The sequence below is a fragment of the Monodelphis domestica genome, chromosome 2 (assembly GCF_027887165.1).
Source record: "Monodelphis domestica isolate mMonDom1 chromosome 2, mMonDom1.pri, whole genome shotgun sequence".
Lineage (NCBI taxonomy): Eukaryota > Metazoa > Chordata > Mammalia > Didelphimorphia > Didelphidae > Monodelphis > Monodelphis domestica.
In genome coordinates, this window is record NC_077228.1 from 115,354,475 (window position 1) to 115,375,269 (window position 20,795).

At 37.3% G+C, this 20,795-nt stretch overlaps 1 long non-coding RNA gene across 2 annotated transcripts in view; it reads right to left on the reverse strand.

The window, feature by feature from the left end:
• The window catches only part of LOC103098631 (uncharacterized), a 311,024-nt gene that overhangs the window by 245,667 nt on the left and 44,562 nt on the right, over window positions 1-20,795 (reverse strand). The gene's annotated exons all lie outside the window — the stretch shown is intronic.

The window sequence follows — 20,795 nt, forward strand, 5'->3', positions numbered from 1 at the left end:
AATGGCATCCAAATTTCTAAAGGAGAAACTAGTGGAGCTCAAGGATGAAATAGATAGAAAAACTATACAAGTGGGAGACCTGAACCTTCCTCTATCCGGACTAGATGAATCAAACCAAAAAATAAATAAGAAAGAGGTAGAGAAGTAAATGAAATCTTAGAAAAATTAAGAGTTAGTAGACATGTGGAGAAAAATAAATAGGGACAAAAAGGAATACACCTTTTCAGCAGCACATGGTATATTCACAAAAATTGACCATGTATTAGGGCATAAAAACATTGCAAACAAGTGCAAAAGACCAGAAATAATAAATTCAACCTTCTCAGATCACAATGCAATGAAAATAATAATTAGTAATGTACATGGAGAGGTAAACCAAAAATTAATTGGAAATTAAACAATATGATTCTCCAAAAGCGGTTAGTTAAAGAACAAATTGTAGAAACAATTAATAACTTCATTGAAGAAAATGACAATGATGAGACATCCTTTCACCTATGGAATGCAGCCAAAGCAGTACTCAGGGGGAAATTTATATCCTTGAGTTCACATATTAACAAATTAAGAAGGTCAGAGGTCAATGAATTGGGCATGCAAATTAAAAAAATAGAAAATGAACAAATTAAAAATCCTCAGATGAAGACTAAATTAGAGATCCTAAAAATCAAAGGAGAAATCAATAAAATTGAAAGTTAAAGAACTATTGATTTAATAAATAATAGTAGAAGCTGGTACTTTAAAAAAACAAATAAAATAGACAAAGTGATGGTCAGTCTAATTAAAAAAAGTTAAGAAGAAAATAAAATTAACAGTATCCAAGGTGAAAAGGGAGACCTCACTTCTAATGAAGAGGAAATTAAGACAATCATTAAAAACTATTATGCCCAATTATACGGCAACAAATATTGCAATATAGGTGATATGGATGAATAATAATTTTTAATGATCTAGAAAATACCATAACAAAGTTCATTTGGAAGAATAAAGGATCAAGGATATCCAGGGAAATAATGAAAAAAAAAATACAAAGGAAGGTGGCCTTGCAGTCCCAGATCTCAAACTATATTATAAAGCAGTGGTCATCAAAACAATTTGGTACTGGCTAAGAGACAGAAAGGAGGATCAGTGGAATAGACTTGGGGTAAGTGACCTCAGCAAGACAGTATATGACAAACCCAAAGATCCCAGCTTTTGGGACAAAAACCCACTATTTGAAAAAACTGCTGGGAAAACTGGAAGACAGTGTGGAAGAGATTAGGTTTGTATCAACACCTCACACCCTACACCAAGATAAACTCAAAATGGGTGAATGACCTGAATATAAAGAAGGAAACTAAGAAAATTAGGCGAACACAGAATAGTATAAATGTCAGACCTTTGGGAAGGGAAAGATTTTAAAACCAAGCAAGAGTCACAAAATGCAAAATAAATAATTTGGAATACATCAAATTAAAAATGTTTTGTACAAACAAAACCAATGTAACTAAAATCAGAAGGAAAGCAACAAATTGGGAAGCAATCTTCATAAAAACCTCTGACAAAGGTTTAATTACTCAAATTTACAAAGAGCTAAATCAATTGTACAAAAAATCAAGCCATTCTCCAATTGATAAATGGGCAAAGGACATGAACCGGCAGTTCTCAGCCAAAGAAATCAAAACTATTAATAAGCACATGAAAAAGTGTTCTAAATCTCTTATAATCAGAGAGATGCAAATCAAAACAACTCTGAAGTATCACCTCACACCTAACAGATTGGCCAACATGACAGCAAAGGAAAGCAATGAATGCTGGAGGGGATATGGCAAAGTTGGGACATTGATTCATTGCTGGTGGAGTTGTGAATTGATCCAACCATTCTGGAGGGCAATTTGGAACTATGCCCAAAGGGCGATAAAAGACTGTCTGCCCTTTGATCCAGCCATAGCACTGCTAGGTTTGTACCCCAAAGAGATAATAAGGAAAAAGACTTGTACAAGAATATTCATAGCTGCACTCTTTGTGGTGGCCAAAAATTGGAAAATGAGGGGATGCCCTTCAATTGGGGAATGGCTGAACAAATTGTGGTATATGTTGGTGATGGAATACTATTGTGCTCAAAGGAATAATAAAGTGGAAGAATTCCATGGAGACTGGAACAACCTCCAGGAAGTGATGCAGAGGAAAAGGAGCAGAACCAGGGAAACATTGTACACTGAGACTGATACACTGTGGTATAATCGAAGGTAATGGACTTCTCCATTAGTGTCAATGCAAGTGTCCCTGAACAATCTGCAGGGATCTAAAAAAACACTATCCACAAGCAGAGTATAAACTGTGGGAGTAAAAACACCAAAGAAAAACAACTGCTTGAATACATGGGTTGAAGGGATATGGTTGGGGACCTTAGACTCTAAATGAACACCCTAGTGCAAACAACAACATGGAAATGGGTTCTGATCAAGGACACAAGTAATACCCAATGAAATTGAACATTGATTGTAGGAAGGGTGGGGGGTGGGGGAGGGAGGGAAACAATGTGATCATTGTAACCAAGGAATAATGTTCTAAATTGACTAAATAAACTAATTCAAATGGGGGGGGGGGGGGAGATAAAAGGTATAAAAGAAAAAAAAAGAAAGAAAGAAGAGTTTCATTTTTTTGTATCTCCACTGCCTAGTGCATGCATTTAGCATATAGTAGGTATTTAATGTTTGCTGATAATAGACATGTGTCTAAACCTAGTATTGTGAACCTCAAGATCTCCAGAGCAATAAAAGAGGGGGTGTCGATCTGCATTATGGCTAGCTGCCAGGGAGAAGAGCCACAGTAGCACCTGGTTTAGGGCAAGCCCTTAGAGTGGGAGAGAAGTTCTACTATAGGGCACAAGGTTTGAGATTATTGCCCTTGCTTTCTATATTCCCTATGCTGAAGCTTGGGAATTAGAAGGAGATGCTAAGATGATTAGTTCTAGCCCTGGTTAGAAATTGATGCTTCTTAAAGAAAAAAGAAATATTATGGCTGGAGAGAAGAGCACTACAAGACAAACCAGACCATGATAGAAGGTAAAGCAAGCAAGCTCTATTAAGGAGAGATACTTTTAATGCAAGGGTTCGTTAGAAGGAATAGAAATAGGTCTGTGTAGTTGAAAATGATGTTAAAACTGGTGAAGTTCAACAGATTTTTATGGAGGTTTATCTATATTAAGCAGGACCAGATATTTTTTTCCTTTTTTTTTTAACATTATTTTACTTGGTCATTTCCAAACATTATTCATTGGAAACAAAGATCATTTTCCTTTCTTCCCTCCCCACCCTCCCACCACCTCTCCCATAGCAGACATGAGATTCCACTGGGTATCACATGCGTTCTTGATTCGAACCCATTTCCATGTTGTTGGTATTTGCATTAGAGTGTTCATTTAGAGTCTCTCCTCAATCATATCCCCTCCACCCCTGTAGTCAAGCAGTTGCTTTTCATCTGTGTTTTCACTCCCACAGTCTATCCTCTGCTTGTGGATAGTCTAAACCTAGTATTGTGACTAGTATAGTTTTTTTACTATACTAAACCTAGTATAGTTTTTTTAGATCCCTGCAGATTGTTCAGGGACACTTGTATTGACACTAATGGAGAAATCCATTACCTTCGATTATACCACAGTGTATCAGTCTCAGTGTACAATGTTTTCCTGGTTCTGCTCCTTTTCCTCTGCATCACTTCCTGGAGGTTGTTCCAGTCTCCATGGAATTCTTCCACTTTATTATTCCTTTGAGCACAATAGTATTCCATCACCAACATATACCACAATTTGTTCAGCCATTCCCCAATTGAAGGGCATCCCCTCATTTTCCAATTTTTGGGCACCACAAAGAGCGCAGCTATGAATATTCTTGTACAAGTCTTTTTCCCCATTATCTCTTTGGGGTACAAACCTAGCAGTGCTATGGCTGGATCAAAGGACAGACAGTCTTTTATCACCCTTTGGGCATAGTTCCAAATTGCCCTCCAGAATGGTTGGATCAATTCACAACTCCACCAGCAATGAATTAGTGTCCCTACTTTGCCACATCTCCTCCAGCATTCATTACTTTCCATAGCTGTCATGTTAGCCAATCTGCTAGGTGTGAGGTGATACCTCAGAGTTGTTTTGATTTGTATCTCTCTGATTATAAGAGATTTAGAACACTTTTTCACGTGCTTATTAATAGTTTTGATTTCTTTGGCTGAGAACTGCCTGTTCATGTCCTTTGCCCATTTATCAATTGGAGAATGGCTTGATTTTTTGTACAATTGATTTAGCTCTTTATAAATTTGAGTAATTACACCTTTGTCAGAGGTTTTTATGAAGATTGTTTCCTAATTTGTTGCTTCCCTTCTGATTTTAGTTACATTGGTTTTGTTTATACCAAAACTTTTTAATTTGATGTAGTCAAAATTATTTATTTTACATTTTGTGACTCTAAGTCTTGCTTTGTTTTAAAATCTTTCCCTTCCCAAAGGTCTGACATGTATACTATTCTGTGTTCACCTAATTTACTTATAGTTTCCTTCTTTATGTTCAAGTCATTCACCCATTCTGAATTTATCTTGGTGTAGGGTGTGAGGTGTTGATACAAACCTAATCTCTCCCACACTGCCTTCCAATTTTCCCAGCAGTTTTTTTGAAATAGTGTATTTTTATCCCAAAAGCTGGGGTCTTTGGGTTTGTCATAAACTGTCTTGCTGAGATCATTTACGCCAAGTCTATTCCACTGATCCTCCTTTCTGTCTCTTAGCCAGTACCAAATTGTTTTGATGACCACTGCTTTATAGTATAGTTTGAGATCTGGGACTGCAAGTCCCCATTCCTTTGCATTTTTTTTCATGATTTCCCTGGATATCCTTGATCCTTTATTCTTCCAAATGAACATTGTTATGGTTTTTTCTAATTCAGTAAAGAAGTTTTTTGGTAGTTCAATAGGTATGGCACTAAATAAGTAAATTAATTTGGGTAGGATTGTCATTTTTATTATGTTAGCTCCTCCCACCCATGAGCAATCAATGTTTTTCCAATTGTTTAGATCTAGTTTTAACTGTGTGGAAAGTGTTTTGTAGTTGTGTTCATATAGTCCCTGTGTTTGAGGTCCAGATATTGAGGAGAGAAATCAAGGAGGAAATGTGAAACTTGGTTAGGAGAGTGGAGCTGATTCAATTTAATGATACCCTGATTCTGAGGAATTACAGTATTAGCCCAAATATAATACAGTGGGTTTTTTTCCATTTAAAATTCACATTCGCACTATATTCGAGCACTTCCAGCTTTGAAATCATAAGTTATTCATTGTGCGCCATCTCATACCTAAAAAGCATGGCTGTCTCCTGGGGCAGATGGAAAATGCCGACAAAACACCTGTTTGTTTTAATATTCCGTTAAATGTCAGCATTAATCCTAAAGGCACCAAACCAGTGTTGATTAAAACTACTGGAAATGAGAAAACTAGGATAACTGTGATGCTTGCAGTCATAGCTGATAGGAGAAAATGAACACCTGACCTCATTTTAAGGTGTAAAACATTACCTAAGGAAAAGCTACCCTCAGGAGTGATCTTTTGTGTGGGGGAGAAAGGAAGGCTGAATGAAGAACTTGTGTTAGATTGGTTGAATATGCTCTAGGGTGGACATCCAGGTGCATTACTGGGTCAGAGAGGGATGCTCCTACTCAATTCATTCAAGGGTCACCTAACTGAAAATGTGAAGAAGAGAATGGCTGAAATGCCCTCAGACCTAGTTGTTATAATGGGAGGAATGACATCACAATTACAAGTGTTAAATATAGTAATTAATAAGCCATTCAAAGATGATTTGGGGAAAGAATATAACGAGTGAATGTTGGCCAGAAACCATGAATTTACTCCACCAGGAGTCACTGTATTAGAGAACACAGTGTATTAGAGACCACATTGGTCACTGTATTAGAGAACTGTGAATCTTAAAAATTCTCAGACCCTACTTCATAGGGTTAGGATTGGAAACCTTAAAAATTCCCCATTGGTACCATTCACCATTTGGGCAGTAAAAGTAACTTAGATCAGGAATGTGAGAACTCTACTTCACCATACTTAAGCATGCCTTAGGGGAAGATAAAGTTGTAAACTCCTTTCTGAACAATGAAAAGTACTTAAACCCATACTTATAGTGAGACAAAAAGTTCTTGAGCCATGCCTATTTTAGGACTAATACAAAGGGGTGCTAAGTACCTAGAAAGGTCAGGCAACTTGTGAATTTACAAGGAACAAAGAGGTGAGAAACTTACTCAGAGCTTTCCTGGTGTAAATTACTCAAAAGATGATTCTACTCAGGTGTGAACTAAAAATGGTCTGTCCTTTGAAAAATGTCTACTGTGATTGGTAGATGGGAAACCTTAGGGGAGGTGACATAGGAGAAAATGCCCTTTAAATAGGAGCTCAGATTCATTCAGAGAGGGATTTTTCAGATTGAGGATTGAGCTGGTGGAGGCAGCTGAGATGGAGCGGGCCTGGTGTCACTAGAATCCTTGCTTGGACAGATCTTGTGGTGAGTGATTAAGGACTGACTGATCTTTCTCTTAAGGGCTTAGGCCTGGGTTGGCCAGGGCTGCCCTGGGCTGGCCTACCCTTTTCTCATTATTCCCCTTTTTCTCTCTTTCTCTCCTCTTCTTTAATTCCTCATTTGTATTAATTAAAATCTCTATAAAACCCAGTTGACTTGGGTATATTTCATAATTGGGAATATTTCCCTGGCGACCACTTTATTTTTAATATAAAAAACATATTTCTGAGGTCACAACTTACTCATCCACTCTATACCTACTACAATTTAAGTCTTCCACTATTTTAATCACCTACAGTTTATGGCCTCACCAATTTTAATTATTACACAACTAGATCACAACCACTTGGGATAAAATCTCCACAGAAATCCATTATACTTGGATTTTTAGAATGTTATATATGAAACAGTATGGAGGGTAGTAAAGATGATGTTTTGTGGGAGGAAGAGGGTAACCTTAATGGATAGAATGATGTTTCCACTTTGGGAGATGAGGAAATAGGAGAGAAAGGAGAATATGATTAAATATTGGAAGTTAGTTTCTCACAAGTATCGATAAAAGTAATATGTATTTAATAAAACTGTTGGCATTAAAACTTCTTTAACTTGTTTTGAGGACCTCAAAAAAACTTCAAATATAAAGTAACTGCATTATTCACAAATTAAGAGAAAGTTGTAATTTAAAAGGAGAAAATAAAAGGGGTGTTTCCTCTTTCTGAGTTACCCTTCAAAATACTTGGGCACTATATTCACATAACCCTCACAGTCTAATCATAGAGATAATGTTGTAATGTCTTGATTGGCATCATAATTACAAGGGACTGTTTTTAAACCCTTACCTTCCATCTTAGAACCAATTGGTTCTAAGGCAGAAGGGCTTTAAGGACTAGGCAATGGGGGTTAAGTGACTTGTCCAGGGTCACACAACTAGGAAATGTCTGAGGCCATATTTGAACCAAGGACTTCCTGTCTCTGGGCCTGACTCTCAATCCACTGAGCCACCAAGCTGCCCCCTGCAAAGGATTTTTTTTTGCCTAGTTGTATATAGTTGTAATATGTCATTGACATTATTCTTGAGTAGGAATCAATAGGCATTTTGTGACCATATAAATATTTAATACCATCTAAGGTAAAGTATCTGCAGTAAGAAGGTAGTGGTTTAAAGAGGTATTCTCCAATTGATAAACAACCAAAGGTCAAGAACAGGCATTTCTAAAGGGAAGAAATTCAACTTATTAACAATTATATTAAAAAGTCAGCAAATCAAAAATAATTAGAGAAATACAAATTAAAGAAATTCTGATGTTCCATTTCACAAACATTAGGTTGGCAAAAAAAAGAAAAAAGGGGAAAAAAGAAATTACAAAAGTTGAAAGGGCTTGGGGAAAACGAGCATATTAGGGCACGATTAGTGGAGCTGTGGATTCATGAATTCATGCTGGAAAGAAAATGGAAACTATTCTCCCAAATTCACTAAATTGAGTATACCCTCTTACTCTATACCCTAGCAAGATCAAATGAAGAAGAAAAAATATTTGTAGGAGCTTTTTTTTTTTTAATTGTGGCAAAGGTTTCCTTTAAGTTCCAATTAAAATGCTACCTACTATAGGAAGGCATCCCTTAACTTCTCTTAATTCCCTTGCCTTCCTCCATTAATTATTTCCTACCTATCCTATAAAAAGCTTGCTTTGTAATTATACTGGTTTGCATATTGTCTCCCCCATTAGATTGTAGGCTCCTTTTGGAAAAGGACTGTCTTTTGCTTCTTTTTGTATCCCCAGCGCTTAACACAGTGCCTGGTAGGCTTTTAATAAATATTGATCCATTGACTGATTAAAACTGAAGGCAATTCTCAACTGGGGGCTGGTTAAACAAATAATGATATGCAAACATAATGGAACACTAATTTACTATAAGAAATAATTAAGTAATTGTTTCAGTGAAACAATTCAGTTGTCAGAACTAATAGAATGATGTATGTAGAAACAGCAGAAAAATTCTCACAGTAACAACAAACTGTAAAGAAAAAACAACTTTGAAAGATTTACAGCTTAAGAATTCTGATCAAGACAATGACCAACCACAATTCCATAGGACCAATAATAAAGCATTCTACTCACCTCCTAACTAAAAGTGATGGATTCAAGATGCAGAACAGGATATACATTTTTGGACATGACCCATATGGGAATTTATTTGCTTGACTATACAAGTTTGTTTCAAGGGCATTGATTTTCTCTTTTTTCCCCTTCCTTAATGGGGTGGGAAGGATGAGAAAATAAAGTCTTGATAATTAAAAACAGTAAAACTAAATAAAATTTTAGAATTAAAAAGTAGTGGTTTGTGATCTTTGTAATATGGTAATGGAGATTCAAAAGTCAGAAACTGCTTGACATTCTAGCAAGCATGTTCATGCTGGCCAGTACAGGAAAGCCAAGGGACTTTTTTTTTCCAGTGGAGGAAAAAGTGGCTCAATAAAAACTTTCTTTTGTGAAAGACAAACTTAGCAAAAAGATCTTTTCTTTGTTTCCAAACTAGATTCATTATGGATTGTTTGTACTTTCTGCTGGATAGCTAGATACAAGTTTTATTGATGCTAAAGTCAAAGGTAACATTGGAAATCTCGATTTCACACTTCTTTTTTCCAATTCAGATCTATTATATATATCTTATATATATATGCACATATATAAAAAACCTGATATAATGAAACAATGTAGAATTTAGAGCTGAAAGATGCTATAGAGCTCATTTCATCTAACTCCTTTCATTTTACCAAAGAAGAGACTGGGATAGAGAAAAATTAAGTTACTCAACTAATGTCACACAAGTAGTAAGGAGAGTCAGAATTTAGAGCACTTTTCTCAATTCCAGTGCTGTCTCCATCGCACTACTAGACTTCCTTTGAATCTTTTTATTTAATTCAACAAGTATATATTAAGTATCTACTACAGAGGAGGCACTCTGTTAAACACTAAGATCTAAAACCAACAATAAAATAGTCATTGCCGCCCTTAAAGAGCTTATGTTTTCATCATTGGAATGTGGTACATTACACTGAATGCTAGAAATTCTGATCTCCCATGGAGCACTATAAAATTCTAAGGCAGCGGTTCTCAACCTCTCAATTTGTAGCAATGAGAATACATAATGCATATCAGGTATTTACATTCCGAATCATAACTGTAGCAAAATTATAGTTTTGAAGTAACCACCAAAATAATGTTTTGGTTTGGGGTCACTGCAACATGAAGAACTGTATTGTGGGGTCACGGCATTAGAAAGGTTGAGAACCACTGTTCTAAGGGCAATGAAATTTCTGTTAGCAAAAGAGTTGGTAAGCATTTATTAAGCATCTACTATGATTCAGACACTGCTCTAAGTACTGCTAATATAAAGAAAAGGAAAAGTCAGCCCTCAAGAGACTCAAAGTCTAATAGAGGAAAAAAACATGAAAACAATTAACTACAAAAAGGTATGCACGAGATAAATTGAAGAACAGAGTGAAAGGAGCAGAACCAGGAGAACATTGTACACAGAGATGGATACACTGTGGCACAATCAAACGTAATAGACTTCTCTACTAGCAGCAATGCAATGATCCAGGACAATTCTGAGGGACTTATAAGAAAAAAATGCTATCTGCATTCAGAGGAAGAACTGTGGGAGTAGAAACACAGAAGGAAAACAACTGCCTGATCACATGGGTTGTAGCAGTCCACCCCTAGCTATGGGCAAGGGAAACAGAAGGTACAGAGTGGCTTAGAAGAGAGCATGCTCAGTCCTGTGCATGGCTAGGAAAGCCTCTGACCCTTGACCCCAGCTTCCCCCAGGTGAGGTGGGAAAAGAGGTTTCTTTGTGCTCACCTGGCTAAGAGAAACCACACCTATATCTTGTCATTAACCAATGATAATCATCCCTATGTATTGTGTATATTTGCATATCAAAGACATTAAAAGCAAGGGCCACAGCAAGCTCCGCCTCTTCCTCTCTTGGATCTCAGCTCTCACTGATGCCTGTCCTTGCTGGAGCTTGGCCTCTGACCAAGCTCCATCTTTAATTCCTTTCCTTCTCTATCTCTCTCACCTGTGACCTGGCCTTTGGCCAGGCACTTTCTTTTCTCTATCATGCCTCAGACCTGTGTAGTATTAATTGTGGATCTCAGGATGGATCATGCCTCTGTGACATCCTAAAGATCGGGGTTATGCTGTGGCCCTATTATAATCAATAAGGCCTGGTTTCTGACTCATTTCTGCCACCTCATATCTATAACTTGGCTCCACCACGCCCCTCGGGGTATCCAAAACTTCTATCCTTTTTCTATCTTCCTACCTTGAGGCTTCTCGCGGGTTCGGGGAGCCTCATGGGGCAATGGGGTTATGTTTGGGGATATAGACTATAAACAATCACTCTAGTGGAAATATTAATGATATGGAAATAGGTCTTGATCAATGACACATGTAAAACCCAGTGGAGTTGTGCATTGACTATGGGGGGAGAGGAAGGAGGGGAGGGAAAGAACATGAATCATGTAACCATGGAAAAATATCCTAAATTAAATAAATGAATGTTTTAAAAGATAAATTGAAGAAAATCAGCAAAGGGAAGAGAAGAGGAATCAGTAAAGACTTCTCATAGAAGTTGGGATTCTGGATGGCATTTGAAGGAAGCAGGGAAAGCCAATAGGTAGAGATGAGATAGGTTAAAATTCTAGGTATGGGGAACAGAAAGAAGATAACTATAGAGTCTCTTCAGAAAAGATGATCATTTGGCTGCCTGTAGTGATGACATCACAATATCACTGAGGATGTCAAGTCTGTGAAGAGAAAAAACCAAATCTCCTCTCAAAAGAACAACAAGTAACTACTTAACTGAAGGTACTAGATGTGAATGCTACTTAAATATCCTATCAACAACCAATTCGAATTCTCCACAAAGTATCATCTTATCATTAGGCTTTCATACCAATACAATTAGGGTATTCAACTGGGCATTTGTAATTGGTCCATTGATTTGTTTAATTGCATCTTCAAGCTCTTCATGAATTACAAATCCATATGGAATGGCACTTCCTTTCCTTTGTAAACTCTCAGTTCCTTAGAAAATTCACCCAATAAGTCCAATGATAAATTCTAGTACTTGGGATAGCCTAATAGCATGAAAACTTTAGACACTGTTTTAGATGTTGTTTCATATTTTTTTAGATTGTTAGTAGTTCAACATTCTATAGATAAGGAGATTGAGTCTCAGAAATGTAAAAAGGCATCTTCCCCATTAGATTTTGAGCTCCTTGAGAACAGGTACTGCTTTTGACTTTCTTTGAATCTTAAGTGCTTAGAACAGTTTCTGGCACTTAGTAGGTATTGAATAAATGCGTGTTTACTGATCAACTGAAGTCAATCAGTTTCCCAACTAAGATTCTTGCATCACTCTCTTACAACAAGCAATAGAAGGGGCAGTTTGATGGCTAAATGGATAGAGAGGCAGGCTTGGGGATAGGAGGTCCTGGCCTCAGACACTTCCTAGCTAGGTAACCCTAAGCAAGTCACTTAACCTCCAATTGCCTATCTCTTACTGCTTTTCTCCCTTGTAGTCAATACTAGGAATCAATTTAAGATAGAAGGTTAAGGATTAAAAAAAAAACTAAATCAATAGAAATTTCTTCATGAAAGTCACACTGCAAATTCATGACAATGCTACATCCTACTGAATAATCCTTGAAATCTTAAAGACTGCACAGTGACCTCAATAATTCTTCTGGGAACCTATCAAGTAGGATGTCTTTGCTGATTATCAATATGCCATAAACAGAGTTGACTTCCATTTTGCATTCATACTCATTTGTGACTGTTACAAATATTATACTATCCTGAGGCATACTGACACCGACCCTGTGAATATGAAGCAACTCTAGGGCTTTACTGTCATGTCAATAATCAAGATGACCTGATGCCAGGGATGCGAATTGCTGTGACAGTTCCTAGACCTCATTCTAATGGATTTTGAATGGCACAATCTCTCAGGGGGACCCCTTTCCTTGCAGAATCTATACCCCTCATTCTTGCACCTGCAGTATACTGGTCTAACCTTCTGCAGGCTGAGCTATATGTATCAGCCTGGATAAATGAAAAGACCTACAGATATTGCAGTGAATGCATTTCCTCTGTTTGGTTCAACAACAAACATTTATTAGTTTGACAATTCAGTTCAACAAACATTTACTAAGTGCTTATTATGTGCAAGATGCTATGTTTTGCTGACCCTGTTGGTCAGAGCTCTTTGCCTGCATATTATGGACATTTATTTCAGCATCTGTTCCTTTAATTCTACATGTAGCAATTCCATCTCACTAGCTAGGGCATTGTCTTGGTCCATCAAAAGTGTCATAAGTGTCCATTTTTGATAACTCAGGATATGTCGGTGAAAAGCCTCATCATAAAATCTATATAAAAGATGATCCCAAAACATGTCATATAAGAAAGCTGAAAAATTGCAGTGTTGAGACAGATGGTACAATTGTATCCTATAAGCAGCAATATTCTCACCAGGCTGTGGATTTCATTGCAAAACCTAAATCTCTGAACAACAATTCCTGGTACTGGTGAGAAGAGCACTTTCAGAAATCCCAAGAGTTCATCAATGTCTTAGTACAACATGCTTCTGTTCAGGGCCCTTTGTTTTAATTGCTTCCAAATAGAAGCAAAGCCTCTCTACATAAAACTCCCAGGACAGTGACTGACTGACATGAAATTCTTCTATGAGGCCCAAAGCAACCATTTTTTTAAAGCACAGATTTGCTTAGCTTCTAGACTGGAGGATGTAAAGACTTAGAGGGATTAATTATTATTAATTATCCAAGCTTTTGGAAGTCAGTTGTGATCATCCATACTTGTCCTGTTTTAACGACGTCCCACCATCATCACCAGAAAAGGGCTGTGTCATGTGCAAGTTAAGTACAAAGCAATGTGGTCTTCATCTTGAAGTTCTTTTTATTACTTTTTATTACTACAATTACTACCCTGGTCATATAGCACCATCCTGGAAGTCACTACAGCAATAAATAAAATCCCAGAGACCCACACCAGTCAACCTTGCTATAGAAAAGAAAAGGGGGATTGAGTTCCATCATGGAAGATCAGATATGTGACTGTACGGGCTGTTGCAATTCAAGTTTGTTTTTGTCTATATTCTATGTCTGGGCTCCAGATTAGTTCAGGACCCAACTATAGACCCACGGACACTTGGAAAGCAGACTTTGTACTTAATTTCAGGAGAGCCTTTTCTATAGAATGTGCAATCAGAGCCAAAGAGGGAAAATATAGAAAGGAAAGCACTGACATTGGCAGTCAGTGCACTAGGCTTCTTCCGCACTATCTGGAGTCTTACCTGACTAGACTTACTGCCATAATGAATATAATGGAAGATAGATTGATTGAATGTCTGCATTGCTAGACCACTGTTATTTATATATAATGCTGACCCCACCTAAATAACCATTCCTCTCTAGCCTAGCTGCAAATGAAGGTTTCAGAGCCCCTGTCCAATATATAGCCCTGATGGTATGGATGCAGTGGGTTCTTCTGGCTTTAACCCCTACACACACACACACACACACACACACACACACACACCTTTTATAAATTTTATATATGTATATATTTTATATAATATAAATCATATGTATATGATAGAAAGAGATACATAGATAAATAGATGGAGAGATAGATAGATGGATAGATAGATAAATGGATGGAGAGATATATGAGAGATAGATAGATAAATAAATGGATAGATAAATAGATGGTGAGATAGATGATAGAGAAATAGATATACACACACAGCTATAGAGATCCACAGAGGAAAACATTTAACCAGAGGAATTCAAAAGGAAAGGATGGTATACTGGATACTGGATAAGGGCAGCTAGATAGCTCAGTGGACTGCAAACCAGGTCCAGAGATGGGAGGTCTTGTGTTCAAATCTGGCCTCAGAGACTTCCTAGCATTATCTAGCCCTTGTTACTCTTCTGCATTGAAACCAATACCCAATATTGAGTCTAAGATGGAAAGTAAGGGTTAAAAAAAAGTATACTGGGCCTTATGGATCATGTCCATAATCCCTGCTCCTGCAGCAGGCTGAAGTTTGTGGATCATTTGAACCTCAAGAGTTCTAAACTGCAGTTGGCTAAGCCAATCAGGTATTTGTAATAATCAATGTGGTGAGCCTCCAAGGGGTGAAGGCTGTCAAAGGAGGGATGAACCTGCCCAGATTGGAAACAGAACCCATCAAAGCTCCCAGACTAGTGAGCGGTGGGGTTAGGTTTAGAATAGATGATGTACTTATAGCCTGGGTAAGATAAGAAAATCCAATCTCAAAAAAAAAAAATGAAAGTGGTAACATTTTACCTTAGTATCCCCTGGAGTACAGTTAGACTTTGGTCTAAAGAATGAAAAGGAAAATGAAGTCAAGAAGGAAGTATAAAACGGAAGAATTAGAGGACTCTCAGTCCCAAGTCCCTGTCATGAAGGAGAACCGTTATTTTTCATCCTATGCGTGAAAAAGAACATCCACTCTAGCTTATTCAGCAAGGGTCATCTAGCCAGTGCTTAAATATTTCCAGTGAGGGAAAACTCACTTGGCCCATCCCATTTGAAGATAGCCCATTCTAATTATGTTGGGAGATTTTTCCTTATGTCAAGACTAAAATTAACTCTTTGCAACTTCTACTCATGGAGATAAGTTCTATCTTACAGGCTAACAATAACAAAGCTTAATACCTCTTTTGGGTGAATGTTCTTCAAATGTGTAATGGTAGCAATCTTGCTTCACCTCACCCCATCCCTAGTCCTCTATTCTCATCTTCCCTTCCTTAAGATAGCAGGAACTCAAGGCCTTTTACTATTCTTATTATTCTCCTTAACATTCTTTGTTACTCTACCCTTCTCTTGATGCTTTTCATGACTTATTAATGTCATTTAAAAAAAAAATACAATACCCAGGGGGTGATTAACCTGTCTCAGTGGATTGAAGATCAGGTCTAGAGCTGGGAAATCCTGGGTTCAAATGTGACCTCAGACACTCCCTAGCTGTGTGACCCTGGGCAAGTCACTTAACTCCCATTGCCTAGCCCTTAATACTCTTCTGTCTTAGAATAAAAACACAGTATTGATTCTAAGATAGAAGAAGGTATGGGTTAAAAAAATATATAACACTCAGCAACTGAGGATGAGAATAGTCATCATTGGAGGCATTATGAATAGAGAGGCCTATTAATACACTATTGGAGCCCTTGAATTGGTCCAACCATTCTGGAAAGCAATTTGGAATTCTGCTAAGAAAGGATTAAAATTTCTATTCCCTTTAACTTAAAGATTCCACTGCTAGACCAATCCCCGAGGAAGTCAATGATTACAAAAGCAAGGTCTTATATGCACTGAAATATTTATAGAAGCATTTTTGGTAGTAGCAAAGAATTAGAATGAAAACAGATACCCATTCACTGGGGAATGACTAAACAAAATATGATACATAAATATAATGGAACATTACTGCAATGTAAAAAATAATGAACAATATGATTATAATAACTCAGAACTATTATTGAGTTCAGTGGGGCTAGGCCATTTACACTTTCTTTTTTTCATTAAAGAGCATTTTGCTCTAAACCTATGTGTGCTTGCTGGGTTCAGTCTTAGGGAGCCAGGCCTCTAGAAGGAGGGATGAGGCTCTTATTGCCTTCTCTGGCTCTTTTTATCCCTACCTTTGAGCCCAGGTAGAAATTGCTTTAAGCCAGACAGATTTGGCTCATGTTCAGGATTTCCCCACAAAGGGGGAAGGGGTTGGGGAGTAGAAAGGTATTCAATTTACAGTATAGATCAGGTGTGTTACAGCTATTGACTTCTTCTATACAAAAGAAATGCTTAAAACACAAAAGACTCACAATCATAAATGACAAAGAAAGAACAAGAAGCAGTCACTTGTAACTACTCATATTCTCCTGAGAGGTTGATATTGGAAATATCACAAGGTATAGCTTTTAGGAACATAGCTTAATAAGCATTCATATTCACCTTGGCTCTGCACTGTCTCCGTCAAGGTCCAGATTTTCTGGCAATTTAGGACACTCATTGGGCTTCTCCTATTGTCCATGCTCACTTTCTCTGAGAATTGCTTTGGTAGCAACAGAAGTACAGAGCTACAGAGCTACAGCTATTCTCTCAAAGTATAGGTTTTAGTAACTGAGGAATCCAGGGACTCCCAAACTCCCAAGTAGCCAGCCCTAAAAGTCCATCCCTCCTGATCAGTGTTGGTCTCTGGGAAAACACACACACACACACACACACACACACACACACACACACACACACACAGAGCAGAAAAGGAAACCAAAAACTCAAGGTCACCTAGGGAACACATGTTCAAAGCTACAATAACTACTGGAAATCAAAAATGGAGAGAGACAGGAGGGAGGGGAGAGAGAGAGTTGGAGAGGGGGGGGGGAGAGAGAGAGAAAGAGAGAGAGAGGGAGAGAGAGGGAGAGAGAGAGGGGGGGAGAGAGAGAGAGAGGGAGAGAGAGAGAGAGGGAGAGAGAGAGAGAGTTAGAGAAAATTGGAGGGATGATGGGAGGGAGGGAGAAACAGAGTAAAAGAGAAATAGAAACAAATATAGAGACAGACAAATGGAGACAGGGGAGAGCTAGGTGGATTGAGAGATGGGAGATCCTGGGTTCAAATCTGACCTCAGACACTTCCTAGTTGTGTAACCCTGGGCAAGTCACTGAACCCCCATTGCCTAGCCCTTACCACTCTTCTGCCTAGGAACCAATGCACAGTATTGATTCTTAGTTGGAAGATAAGAGTTTTAAAAAACAAAAGAAAAAGAAAAATGGAGGCAGAGAAAGAGAGAGAAAGTTATAGGTAGGGGTGTTGTGAGGTTCAAATGAGATAATGAATATAAAGTATTTTGCAGGTCTCAAAATGTTATGTAAATGCCAGTTATTATTATTAATGTTGTTGCTGTTATTAGTAGCCAGTAATTAGCAAGCACCCACTCTGGTTATGACTTCATTCCTTGAGCTTTCTACTGCACTCTTATTGAAGTCAAGTCCAGGATCACACAGCTAAGAAGTATCTGAGGTTATATTTGAACCCAGGACCTCCCAGCTTTAGACCTGGCTCTCAATCCACGGATCCACCTAGCTCTCCTCTATCTCTGTCTTTCTATCTCTCTCTTTGTCTCTATTTCTTTTACTCTGTTTCTGATTCTCTGTCTCTCCATTTTTGACTTCTAGTAGTTATTATGGCTTTGAACATATGTGTTCCCTAGAGCTTATAGAGGAATACAAGGATGTGTTGGACAATGTTAATAGTGACTCTCTTAAAAATATGTATTCATACACACTTTTAAGTTTGATCTACATTATTAAAACTTTCTTAAAGTATAGAAAATCAACAAAACAATAAATTAAACTGATCCTATAGCAAATTTCTGAAGTGTGAATGCTCACACTGAAAATTTAACAATGGGCAAGTACCCTTCAGCAATGAACTACAATAAGCATGGAAGTGTCCCAGGATCCCAAAGATCTAGATGGGAGTTGGGGGAAGAAGGGACAATCTGATTTTCCCCCTCAAACTATGAAGTCAGAGAATCAGGGACTATGAACTAATGCAAATGAAATAAGTAGGTCTAGGAAAACAACATATATTTGATGACCAGAACAACAAAAATGGAAAGGACAATAATAAAATCATCAACACAGAATTCTGTAAAATTGTAATGATGAAATGTGCTCCCAAAGAAGGGATATGACAAGACATTTTTCGCCCTTCTTTGCAGAGATAAAATACAATAGATGTATATCACCACCTAAAAATGTCAAAGTTGGTGATGTGTTGGTTAGTTTTGTTGACTGTTCCTTCTCTTTCTAATTTTTTGTTAAAAGGGATAGTCCTCTGGGAGGCACTAGAGATAGGATATATTGAGAAATGTACTTGATATAAAAACAAGAAGTATGGTGAATTTAAGATAGTTCTTCACTTAGTGTTTATTGATTTTTAAAAAGTTTTTGGTTATGGTAGAAAGAAAATAGAGCCCTGAACAATATTCTTTCTTTTTTTTAAGGTATTTTTCACAGATCATGGAAGATTCCAAGACAGTCATTACCACAAATTAAACTTTGTTCATCAATTTGCTGAATTTCATCATTGTAAAAAATAAAATGGAAACATGCTAACTGATATTGTTCACTGATCTCATATACAGATGATGCCTTGTGTAGAGTCCAGATAAAAGATTTTATTAGACTCAATCTAGTATTATAAACTGACAGGCTCTCCTTGGAACTGAGTGCTGTTATCTATTATCTTAGTTCTCTCTCCCAATTTTATGCATTCTGCTAATTTGGCAACCATACTATCAATGTCTATAACCAAGACTTTGATAATAATAAATGTCTTAGAGTTAGTGCAAATCCTTCATGGTAATCCATTAGTGCATTTTTTAGCTTGGCATAGAACTAGTAATTATTACTACTGGTGTGATGACTGAGCCATTGCCAGTGATCTTTGAAAGGTTAGGGAGGAAAAAAAGAAGCATTGCAGGATTGGAGAAGGGCAGATGTATCAATCTGGGGGTTTGATCATTCAAAGAGTTCTACACTGACCCATCAGTGCTGTTATCTAGACCAGATTTCTACATTTTGTTCACAAGAAGAGAATGCCAGACTTTGTCAAATCCAGCTATATTGTGTCTATAAGGAAATGAAGTTAGTGTCGCATTACAGGTTGCTGATAAAAGTTGTATATTTCTAATGATCACCAGCTCCCTTTCCAAACGTTTGCAAACCATCCCTTTATTTGTGTTATAGAACTTTGCTGGGAAATGAAATTAAACTCATCAGCTTGTGGTTTTAAGACTCCAACTACAGTACATTTCCCCTCTTTCTAAAAGCAATATTACTTTGGAGGGTTGGAAATTCAGTCAGGTATGAATCCATCTCTACTATTCTCCAAAATTTTCACCATCAATGACAGCTACTCTGCAGTCAGATCTGTAACTATCTCCCGATGCTGTGCCTCTGGGCCTGAAAACTTACACTCATTTAGAGTGACTTCAGGCTTTTTAACTAGCTCCTCAAATATCTTGGGTCTCAACTTTCTACTCTACTTAATTTTTGTTCTATGTTGCCCAACACAAACATCATTTTCCATGGACCACCCCCCAAAAAAGAAGTGTTGTTTCAATCATCCTGAACAGAGGTACTATTGCCTCTATCTTCTGCTTTGCCCCAATATAGGTTAAATATTTTTTGCTTGTCTTTAACATTCATTCTCAGCCTCAATTCATTTTGAGTTTCATTATCCATTAAACTCTTCCTACAAAACTATGCCACTTCTGTGTATTCATCCTCATATTTCTGCCTTTGCATCTATATATTATACATTTCTTTATAAAAATCTAAGTTGGTTCATGAGTTTTGCATGGATCCACATCCATCTCTTTAGACAGCTCATGCTTTTTTTCCTCATTCAAATCATTTAGGTTTATGCTATTCTAATTTTGTTCTTGTGAGCTTTCCATCCCTTTTAGGACAAGCTTCCCTGTAGGAATTTAGGCCATGGCATGCTGCCCATCTTCATTCAGACCTTTTTGAAATTTGTTGCTGTAGAATCTAGGGTATATATCAGATTATACTAGCTTCTTTAATTTTGTTATCATTAATTTTAAGTTAGAAAATTTAATTCCAAAGTTCCCATTGTTTTTATTTCAGTAACGAGTTCTTTTTTATTAGAGTGAATCAGGTTTGGACTCATTTTCTCTTCACTGTTTTCTCTACTTTAAAAAAAAGTGAAATTTTAGAAAAGTCAAGAAGTTATCAATTTCTCAGCTTCTGGAGTGGAAGGAGAGAAGGTAGAGAGAATGGAGAGGGGAAGAGGAGGGACAGAGGCAGAGACAGAGATATAGAAAGAGAGATATAGAAAGAACCAGTAAATTCTCATGGTTCCAGGTCAGGTTTGTGATCAGTTTCTTGAATTCATCATCCATATTCTCCATCTGACCAAATTTTCTACAGTATAATCTTAACATTACTTCTATTTCTTTAAATCTTATGCTATTTTCCTAATATTATGGTGGTTAAATTATGAAAGGCCTGTGGTATGCCCATAATTGTGGCAGTAAATATAGGTCTGAATTCTGGTTCCTACCAGAATTCTGATCATGGGTGAATTTTTCACCTGATGGAACCT